This window comes from Ictidomys tridecemlineatus, chromosome 8 (assembly GCF_052094955.1).
Source record: "Ictidomys tridecemlineatus isolate mIctTri1 chromosome 8, mIctTri1.hap1, whole genome shotgun sequence".
In the NCBI taxonomy this organism is placed as follows: Eukaryota; Metazoa; Chordata; class Mammalia; order Rodentia; family Sciuridae; genus Ictidomys; species Ictidomys tridecemlineatus.
The window spans coordinates 56,994,010-57,005,583 of record NC_135484.1 but is presented as its reverse complement, the minus strand read 5'-3'; the positions used below and the strand labels follow the sequence as shown (position 1 = coordinate 57,005,583).

General features: G+C 39.0%; 1 long non-coding RNA gene across 1 annotated transcript in view; it reads right to left on the bottom strand.

Moving 5' to 3' along the window:
* Window positions 1-8,057: 8,057 nt before the first annotated feature.
* The window catches only part of LOC110598640 (uncharacterized), a 62,734-nt gene continuing 59,217 nt past the window's right edge, over window positions 8,058-11,574 (bottom strand). Inside the window, exons 3-5 of the long non-coding RNA XR_002484520.3 lie at window positions 8,994-9,185; window positions 8,771-8,862; window positions 8,058-8,279 (exon numbers count right to left, since the gene is read on the bottom strand). This is a non-coding gene — a long non-coding RNA (uncharacterized LOC110598640). The remainder of the gene's footprint in view (window positions 8,280-8,770; window positions 8,863-8,993; window positions 9,186-11,574) is intronic.

The window sequence follows — 11,574 nt, the reverse complement described above, 5'->3', positions numbered from 1 at the left end:
TTGTTGAATTCAAATAAGAAGAAAACTTACTCAAATTCACCTCATATAGCCCTATATCTTAATAGTAACCCAAAACTCACAGAGAATTCGAGCAGAAAATTTCAGTTCCTAACACAGGGAAATAGCTAAAATAAACGTTACTTAAATAATCAAAGAAATATCTAATTTATATTTTTCCACCTCTCAAGTGCGTCTATGTTCTGGCTAATAAAATATAAACATCATATTTATAACATAACAATTTTTCTTAAGTCCCTCTATAAATGTAATGTAATCCCCATAAAATTCCATCCATTGTTTGTTTGTTTTCTCCTGAAGCTAGACAAGTTGACTATAAATTATTTCCTCTTGGGACAGGTGATCAAAGAAGTTTTTATCCCCCTTCCACCTTCTAACTGTTAGAAAGTAAGATGGCTGGAGCTCCAGCAGCCATTGTGGGCCATGACAAGCCTTGGAGATGAATGCCACATGCTAGGATAATAGACCAGAAAGCTAGAAAGAGCTTAAGTCTTGACGATATTTGAACCACCATTCCAACCTTAAACTCCTACCTTCACCCTTCTTTTAACTGAAAAAAAAAAAAAGAAACTCTCAAAATGTATTAAGCTACTTCTGTTTTGTTAACTAGCTGAACCTAATCCCATCTGATACAGCCTATCATTGGCTGAACAGCCCGTGGGACCATCATGATTGGAAAGGAGCCCATCACTTCTGATGCACATAACCAACTGATGTGAATCCAAAGATAAGAATAAGTTTCACAAAATGGATGGAGGAATACATAAAGAGGAAGGTATAAGGTAAATATAGCAAAATATTAATTGCAGAATACAGATGCGGGGATATATGGGTATTCACGTATAATTCCTTCAACTTTTCATGATAAAATGCTGAAAATCCTACTGACCAGCTACCACTACCATTTTGGGTTTGTTTGTTTGTTTGTTTAATATTCCTAGTATTGAGGAGTTCCTAACTTCTTTTCTCCCACAAAAAGAGTCACTTCTCTTCCTGTTTTATAAACACGATTATGGGCTTCAAATCTTGAAAAACAGAACTGGAAGTACTGCCAATGGGACAAACCGGGTGCAAGGAAAGACTTGAAGGGCTATATAAACAGAAATCCATCTGGAAAGATGTTTTTTTCATCAGCACAGTAAAAGCGAGAATAGAATTTCCTGATATAGACTGTACTGCTTGACTCTGCAAATCCCACTGGGTGCGAGAGAGAGGCGTCTTGCTCTTTAAAAGTAACTTTCACCCATGGAATGATTCTAATAATATTCGAATCTCAATCAAACTGAGCTCTGCACTAGGAACATCATTTTCTTTCCGAGTTTCCCTCCCTCCTCCTTCTCAAGACAGGGTCATTTCCAAGGAAATATGATTTCAGTTTGATCTCCTGATCAACTTGAAGCATTTTTGTTGGGAAAGTAACAATTGTGGTGTTGGATCTTTCCCCATGGATCTGTATTCTAAGAAAAACAAAATTGGAAATGACCACTAAACAATTACTGGCAAGAAGGCTCAAGTTCGCAGGAGCCTTGGCAGCAAACGGCCAAGACAGAAGAAAAAGTCTTTTCCTTTCCTCAGAGATGCAGTAAGTTACGGCTTCCTAAACAATGCCAAAACTGATTTGGACTATTGTGTCCACTAAAAAAAAAAAAAATCTATTTGTTGAAACTAAAATGCCTTCAGACAATGGGGCAAATTTAATTGCAAACAGTTTCACCCTGAACTCCTCCAACAGAGTTAACATATTATGTTTACTGAATGGCTGGAGAAGACGCTGAACTCAATGAAGAACGGGGACTCACATTGCAATACCATCGCTTCACTTGCTGATGATTTGCTAAAGAGTTCTGCTTCTTGTTTTTTTTTGTTTTTGTTTTTGTTTTTATATTTCTGCTTCTGAATCAACATTTTCCAAATTTGATGTAGTCTCAGAAAGAATGCTTTTACAAAGCCTGTAGGAAATATCCTAAGCTGTGTTGGAGTTATTCAAGGATGTAAAAGTATATGATTTACATACAAATTTACTTTTGGAAGAAAATGGTCCCCTCTGTATAGAATCCTGTAGAACAGGCTTCTGGAAGAGAAATAAGAAATAAGAGATGAAGATCAGACATTACAGATATTATCAGTATTAGGCAACATGTTAAGCACGTTACCTGTATTATCATCCTGACCATCATAAAATCCCCTAAGACAGAAATTGTTATTATCTGGTTCTACATATGAAGAAACAGGCTCAGCACTATTTGCTCAAGGTCACGAACCTTGAAATAGCGCGACCCACACTGGGACCAAGTCTGACAGATACCAAGGGCTGATCTTTTCGTTCCCATCTGACAGTGCTGATCTTTGAAAGCTAACTGTGTGTGTTAGTTTATTTTATTTTATTTTTTGTCGCTGTGACCAAAATAATCTGACAAGAACACCTTAGAGGAGGAAAAATTTATTTTCAGCTCACAGTTTCAGAGCTTCCATCCATGCTGGGCTCACTCCATCTGTGGGCCCAAGGTGAGACAGAGCATCATGGAGAAGGGCATGGCAGAGAAAATCAGCTCAAGGTTGCCAGGAAGGAGAGAGAGAGAGAGGAAGGAGCCAAAAGAAGAACGAGCCCTTCTAGGGCACACCCCCCGTGACCTACCTCCTCCAGCCATGTCCCACCTGCCTCTCAGTCAGTCTATTCAAACTAGGATGGACTGACCAAGGTTACAGCTCCCCCAGTCCAATCACTTCACATCTGGATATTCCTGCATTAACAGGAGCTTTGGGGGGACACCTCATACCCAAACCATAACACCAACTGTCACACGAAACACTCAGCAATGAGAGAGAGAGAGGAGAGAGAGAGAGAGAGAGAGAGAGAGAGAGAGAGAGAGAGAGAGAGAGAGAGATCGATCATTGGGAATAGAAGCAGCAGTTAGAAGTTACAGTTGTGACATGCTTCAAATAAAATCTAGATGAACTTATTTTTCACTTTTTTCATTCTTCATTTCTTCCCTGTTCTGTTTCTTTTGGTAAATTTTTTAAGAGAGGAGAGTAAACCTTGGTATCTTTTTAAAATTAATACTGAACTCCCTTCCTCTCCTCTGCTTTTCCTGCATCTCTTTCTCCCAGATATTAATTGAACACCTACTGTGTGCCAGGACTTGACATTTTTATATCTCCAATATAGAATAAATCAACTTAATTTACTTTTGTGAATTAAAAGGAAAAAAAATCTATTGTCAGATAGTAAGGTACTGAGCCAAAAGACCACAAATAGGCTGCGAGAATAGTAAGAGTAGAGACGTGAGGGCCTCAGAAGAAGCCTTGTGTCAGTGAAGTGCACTATTTGGCCAGTTTGAGTTAGAACTCCACTTTCCTGCCCTTCACCAGGCAGTGTGAAACCACCACCACCACCAAGATTTTAGAAGTGAAGGCCCCCTGGGAAGGAAAGCAGAATAAGGATGTGGAGCTGGTGCAGTGGCACTTACCTGTAATCCCAGCGGCTCAGGAGCCGGAGGCAGGAGGACGGAGAGTTCAAAGCCAGCCTCAGCAAGGGCAAAGCACCAAGCAACCTAGTGAGACCCTGTCTCTAAATAAAATACAAAATAGGACTGAGGATGTGGTTCAGTGGCCGAGAGCCCCTGAGTTCAACCCCTGGTACCAATAATAATAATAATAATAATAATAATAATAGTAATGAAGAATGTGGGCAGGAACCAGCATCCCAATAAGGGTCTATTAGAGGAACAGAGAACACCCCCATTTTCACTATGTCTATGGCTCCAGGAGTGGCAGGGCTAGAACCTGGCCTATCTTGATCCCCTCGTGTCCACAGCTTTTGGCCCTCTACCTGGAATATAGCAGATACTCAATGGAAAAAAAAATGATTGAACAGATAAACAACTTAATGAATAAAACAGAAAATTACAAGAAGGCTGTGACCAGACTATCCCTGTTACATGACACAAAAGGAATAGCCATTATCCAGCAAATGTTCACTGTTCTTCATCTAGTTCATGTGTATCTAGAAATCTCTAACCTCTTCAAAATCCTATTATAAATCTATACCTCACAGCAGCCACAATAAAAACCACAGTCATCTATAACCTTAATAGAAGATGCCGTCATCGATAAGAGAGGTAGGAAGGCACACGTAGAGGGAGTGACTCACTTCCTGACGTCTAAACCTGTTTGGTTTCATGAGGAGATTCAGTCACCCTCAAGATCAGTCACATCCACGAGGAAACCTTCCTCTGGGAAAGAGTTTCTTGCTTGTTTCAGACAAATTATCCTATTCACCACTGCCTTTTGAGCATCCTGAATCAAGAACTTACTGGGAAATTTTTTTTAGTTGAAGTCATGAGGCCAAAAACCCTGACCAACAGTCACTGATCCTCAGTCTACTCAAGGGTAACAGGAAAGGCAAATATTCTGGTCAGTTATTTTCATTAACGTCACCTATTTCTCTTCCCACTTTACCCAAAGAAGTTTGGTGTAATACAGTCATGGAAGCGTAGTGTAAAAAAAAAAAAAAAAAATCTCTTCAGGACACAGTAGTGTATGCCTGTAATCCCAGTGACTTAGAGGCTGAGGCAGGAGGATCACAAGTTCAAAGCCAGCCTCAGCAAAAGCAGGGTGCTATGCAACTCAGTGAGACCCAGTCTTTAGATAAAATACAAAATAGGGCTGGGGATGTGACTCAGAGGTCGAGTGCCCCTGGGTTCAATCCCTGGTATGCCCCCCACCAAAATAAAATAAAATAAAATGGGCTGGGGATGTGGTCTGGTTTCAATCCATCTCCAGTACCAAAAAGAAAAGAAAAAAAAAACTTAGAACATGTCAAAATGACAATATATTTTAGAACTTATTTTTATTCAAACCTTTTTTATCCCTCTAGATACATTTACTCTGTCTTAACAACAATCCTCAGAAGCTATTGATAGCAATTGCCCTGGAGCCACTCTGTTCACAACTAGAGAGAATCCAAGACCTGACCCAGAGGAACAAACACCCCTGAACATCCAGGTAGCACCAGAACAGAGCCAGAGTAGAGAACCTGACCAGGAATGCAGGGCCCCTGAGGAAAACTACCTGAGAGGCAGGGATGAGGATGTGGCTCAGTGGTTAAGCATCTCTGGGTTCAATTCCTGATACCAAAACAAACAAACACTTTTATTTAAGGTGTCAAAAAAGAGGGTTATTGAAAAATTCAAAGAGTTATGCTATGTGAGAACTGAGTCTCTTCACAACATAAATGGAAAAGGAGAAAAATCTTCATATTAGTTATCTGTTGCAGCATTACAAATTACCAAAAACTTAGTAGTTTAAAACAGAAAACATTTTCTATTTGACACAGTTGATAAGGGGCAGCTTAGCTCAGGGACTGACCCAGGGTCTCTCATGAGGTGGTGGCAGCCATGATATTCCCTGGGCCACAATCATCTGAAGATTGTTTGGAGCTGGAGCATTCACTTCCAAGGAGGCTAGCATGCACGGATGTTGGCTCAATTCCTTGTCACTCAGTTCCTTCTCAAGCCTTGGTGGCTGGTTCCTTTCTCCACCCCAAAGCAAATGATCCCAGAGAGTAATCCAAATGGAAGCTGCAGTCCTTCCTGGCCTAGTCCTCCATCACTTCTTCTATAATCTACTTATTACAAAGGAGTTTCCAAGTACAGCTCGCCATCAAGAGAAGGAGAATTGGGCTCCACCTCTTAAAGAGAGGAGTACAGGACAATTTATGGCCATGTTTTAAAACCCCTGGAGTCTTCAAAGACAATGTGGATTAGGAGAGGGTTGGGCAGTGCAGGGAAAAATATAGCTATGGAATATTCACTATGGGGCTATGTTAGGGCTCATTCAAAAAAGATTAAATGATCCACCCAAAAAAGATTATATTCATGCTACAATAGTGACAAAATGACTTTTGATACAGAGGAAAAAAATGATAATAGAGATTTATACCAGACAGATCAGAAGTTTACAAAGGAGAGAAAACTGTTATTAGACAGAGTAAGAGCTCTAAAAAGAACCTTCTAAAGTTCATAAAAAGTAGAAGGAGGACTGTTATCACACCAGACCCTCCAGACATACCTGACCTTGTCAAGGCCGAGAGGAAACAATGGTGCCAGTACAGGACCTGGCAGATGGCTCTGCTCACTGCAGCTGTAACTGGCCTCCAATTTGAGATCCCATCCAGCTGAGTAGGAAGTTGCTATCCTGTTCACCTGATAATTAATTAACTTTCTAAAAGTAATTTAGAGGAGGACTCATGCTATCATTATTATTGTTTTTTTCATTTTGGTGTTCTCAGGATTGGTACTGTGTTAGGGGACAAGACATTGTAGGAAAGATAGAAAATTCATAAATAGCCATTGGATGGATAGATCTATCGATGGATGGATAAAACCAGTTAAAACAGAGAAACTAGTGTAATTCTTTCTATGCACTTGGCATGTTTAGATTTCAGTGGGGCAGAAGGTATTGAGCTCATCTTCTTAACCTTGGAATACTGGTAGTTTGCAAGGTTAATAAAGTATACAATGTGATAACCAAATAAGCATTCCTAAGTGGGAAACAATTAAAAATTATTAACAAGGGAATTATTATGTTCAACAATTAGCAAAATTACTTGTTAAGTTTTAAAGATATATTTTAATATCAAATTATTTGTTTGTATTTATTTGTTTCTGCCCATTGCTGCTCTGTTGGGGAGCTAGGGATCTCATACAGTGGGGTGCTGAAATCAGCACCCATAGGCTCACAAGAGTCAATTTTGCAAAAGTTTCATCCAAACTCCATATTCAATGATGCTGTACTGGTAGCTTGAGGACTACAGTGGAAGTATCTACACCACAGTACTTGGCAAATGCCAAAAAAACAAATCAAGTTTGTTGTGAACACTCTGGGGCATTCTACATATTGATTTCAAGTCAACAAGTTCTTGCAAAAAAACAAAAAAAAAAACACCCAGTAAGCAGAGTTCATGCTACAGTGCCTGCAACATAGAGGGTCTGGAGATGTTACCTTCTTCTAGCCCCAACTTTCCAGGTAAAATCAGCTTCCTTTTGGAAATAGATTAAGCTATTATTACTAATTACTTGATTGATTTAAATGCTCAACTTATTATTATTTTGCTGAGCCTATTTTCAAAGCCAGTAAAACTTCACCAAATTTAAACTTTCTGAGTTCTTTTTCCCTTCCTTCTTCTTATGAGACAGGGTCTCCTTATATTGCCCAGATTGGTCTCAAAGTCCTGGGTTAGAGTGATTTTCCACCCCAACCTCCCAAGTAGCTGGGACTATAGGCATATGCTACTGGATCTGCCTCAGATTTTCTGAATTCTTAACATCAGAGAGACAGAAAGATAAATAAAAGAGATCATCCCCATTATTAACTGTATCACAGATTATCTAGAATTACTTTACTCCATCAATATTTGTGAAAATGAATTGTTCATAAAATAATGAATATGAAGAAGAATTAAGCAACATGGACTGAAAAAAGAGGAAGAGATGCTAATTCACAATCCAGAAACAGGTTGCATCAGCTGGTGGATGTACTCCTATAAACCATCCCTAATAACAGTCTGTCTCTTTTCTATTATCTCCGCTATGCCAGTACTAACAGTACAGATAATCGTGCTAGGTGTCTTCCATTTCTCTCTTCACCTCTCTCCATCCTTCTCTGCAACTCAGAAACAGACCTACATGAATGGCATCAATAAGGTTCCCTTGTTGCCTGATCTTGGAAAGAAGGGAGGGAGGAGATAGAAATCAGGGACTTAACCCCCAGATATTTCCCTCCCTGCAGAGTTATGGGGGACTGACTCTACCCCGCCATCAAAGACCACGGATATTTGTCAGGTAGCTCTTCCATGCACCTCCCTCTCTTAAATTCCAATAACCTGCTTCTCCATTGCCTTCAAATCTTGAGTGGTCACAGTGCCTAGCTGTGACAGCTCCAATATATTGCACTACCCCTGGGAGTTGCCTACACCTTGCCAAGAGCTTTATAATTGACCCTTTATTACATTTTATTCCTAGGATTCAATTTCCCTGCACCATCTCTTTTCTGCTGGGTTCTGATTGATATAATAGTACTGGAAAATTCAGAAAAACCATCACTACCAAATCATTGTATGTCTGATGCCTCTGGCACCTCCACATGACTCTGTGCTGCACAAGACTCAAGCTTTTATACTCACCTAAAATATCAGCCAAACAATCAGGAAAACTCCTTGAGCTCTTGTCCTGCCCAGCACCATCCTGGGTACTGTGTCAATGCTGTGTATAAGGAGATCACAGTGGTCAACTTTTTATTTTTCCAAGTTTAACTTCTTTTGAAGTCCAATCTAATTTCTCCCATAGAGCTATACAAATTCATATGGCCATATTAATTTTGATATGATTTTTATTAAAACTACCCATATCAAACTACCATGTTTAAAGTATAGGTTATCAAAAAGAAAATAAACAAAATCCCCAATTCCTGTATAGCATCAGCATAGAACCAGAACAGAACAGGTTACAGATAGCACAGCAACCTCCAAAAAGTCAAATGCAGAAATCTAAATTCAATAGAGTGTCCTCACTATTTTCATCTAGAACCCTCCTTGAAGCCTAAATGATGAGAGCTTTTTTTTAGTACTTAGCACAAGGCAGATCCTATGTTAAGTGCTTCACCTGTAACATTTCATTCAGCACTTTAAGCAAATCAATGAAATATGCGTATTATATTAGTATTTCCATGTATAGATGATGAAACTGAGGCTTACCAGGTTATGTTCTTATCCCAAGCCCACACAACTGGCAATGTGTTGAGATTCCAATGCAGGAAGATGGCTTAAAAAATCCAAGATCCACACCACTGTACCAAAAATCAAGTTGGGGGCCAAGAGAAGAAAAATCTAACATTTGAGAGGACAATTTTAAAGAGAAAATACTCTGATTTTCCTGTAAAATATTCCTGTTCCCCTTTAAATCTTCAAGGTTACCCACCTGGAGCTGGGAGTTGGGGTGGGAGGATTGTTCTGTATATTACTTTTGTGCTCTGTACAGAATGTCTTCTTGGCCTCAAACTCTGTAAGTTTCTCAAGTTCACTCCCTTCCAGAAGCCTCTATTGTCTTGGTGTGATAAAGGCTTTGTAGTGCTCAAGGCCAGGGAGCATTTATTCTTGTAGTTCCTTATAACTGACAAAGGCAAAAACAATGATTTCAATGCATTTTTTACCTACAACTTCACTCTCCTTTGTGATATTTCAGGTATGCAACAATTAATAGAAGAAGTTCCCCAGGATGTTCTAATTATAAACTTCTTCCCCGGATATAGGGGGAAGTGGTTTATTTCACATAAGAGTATTTTGTAAAACTCAAATTCCAAATTGAGTTGAATATGAATTTAATATTTCACCTAGGTCTTTTCTTGCCCTCTGGAACACAAGCATATACAACTAGAACTTCAAACAGTGGTCATCGGTCATTTCCTCAGATAACCTTAAGAGGTTATAAATCCAATGAGCTAGACTTTGGGTTTGTAAGGACATTATCAACTCTAAAATCCATGAGCTACATTCTAACTCTCAGGAAACTGAATACCCTGCTTCATTTTCTCCCCAGCTCTAAGGATTGGGTCATTTTCAGTATCTTGGAGCTATTGTAACAAAGTCCACCCTAATGACCTCAGTTAAATTTTTATCTCCAAACAAAGTCACTTTCTGAGATATTTGGGATTAAGATTTGAACATATGAATTTGAAAGAAACACAGTGCAGTCCAAAATAATCAATATTTTACCTACAGTCTATATACTGTGCTTTTCAAATCAAATTATTAATACTTAAAGCAGACAAATAAAGTAACACATCTGTTTTTGACAGATAAAGTCCCTGTTGCTTCAAAAACCATAGTCACCCCCAGCCCACAATATACCAACTAAAGCCTTAAAAAATTTTTTTTGCTTTATTTTCAAATGAACATTTCAAATTCAAATGAAGAAGAACTTATTGAGAACACTAGGGTCCTAAAGTCAGTCCACATACAGAGTCTTGGGTCTAATCCTTTGGAACTCCCACCAGATTTCCTCATTTTACCGCTTAAGATTCTCTCTGGTGCCCATCTGGTGCCCACCTGTCTCTGCCTCTTAAAGATACTCTTTTTCACTCTTAGAACATTTATGCTTATGGTTTTCTTTTTATATTTCCCAGGGTGACTCTTCCCTGCTGGGTTTTTCCTTCCTATGTTTATCTTCCCCATGGCTTTGGATGAGGTCCACGTGGGCAGACTGAATTGGAAAGAACAAGAGAGTACCAGCCATAGTAAATGAGTGAGCAAGAGGGAGAAACTACATCTCAGAATCCTCATCAACAAAATGTGAGCTATATAACCCACAATATTTATTTCATAGACTTTTGTGAGGGGGGAAAAAAGAGAGATAACAACATTTATTCTAGAAAAAAAGAGCAAGTTGTTTTCAACTTACAAAGGAGCTCTATTACAAAAGTTCATTGACAAGTCAATTACTACGAATTTGGAGCACATTTTCCCAGAAAAACAATATGACAAAGGGTGGTTATATTTACAGGCACTCCATGAGCACCGCCATACAAACCTGAGGTGGACTACAGAGCTGATGTGTCTTAGCACACAGTCCGTGTTCATGTGATATTCACAGAAAAGGGCATCCATGTTCCAGTGGGGGACAATTAGGAATACTCTGTTACAGGGCCAAGGGGCACCTTGCTACATGACTATCTTTAACAGATATGTCTCTGCTTCTCTTACTCATCCAATTAGATAAGAAAATCTGTGCTGGACAGAGAAGGGGATGTATAGTCCTGTGGGTGGGGTATCTTGCAAGTGGAAAAAAAGATTCAGCAACTTAGGGGAAAGAAAGAGAAAAAAATTGAAACAAAGGGATTCAGGAGCTCAGAAGAGATCTTAGAAGCACCTGTTCAAGAGGTCTGATGAAGTCTGGGGACAGTAGCTACTGGTGGGTAGAGCTACCAATATACCCTCAAAATCAGGTTTACAGCCAAATTTATAAACAAGCAGACCAGCTTGTACATTTTTTATGATTTAACAATACTTTGCATATTCATAATACCCTTGAACCAATACTAATGATGTTACATCATTATCAAGATGAATGATAATTCTTTGTGGCAGTATACTATAAATACCCAGTTAGGATAACGTAACTGACAGCAATCCTAGCTACTGGAGAGACTAAGGCAGAAGAATCACATGTTTGAGACCAGTCTGGGCAACATAGGGACTCTGTCTCAAAATAAAAAATAAATTGGGCTGGGGATATAACTCAGAGGTAGAGCACTTCTGGTTTCAATTCCCAGTACGGAAAAAAAAAAATTGACCCTAGAACCTCATCCAATCTTTTCAGAATGAATGAACAAATACAAGAATCAATTCTGCAGAGGCAGATAATGAAGACAGGCTCAGAAAAAGAACATGGATGTCCATTTTAATTGAAATACTGTTATGTTACCTTGCAAGTGAAGTTCAAAGTCCATCAGTAGGAGACTGCTTTAAAATAAACAGAAATTCTAAAGGTATTGATATTAAAA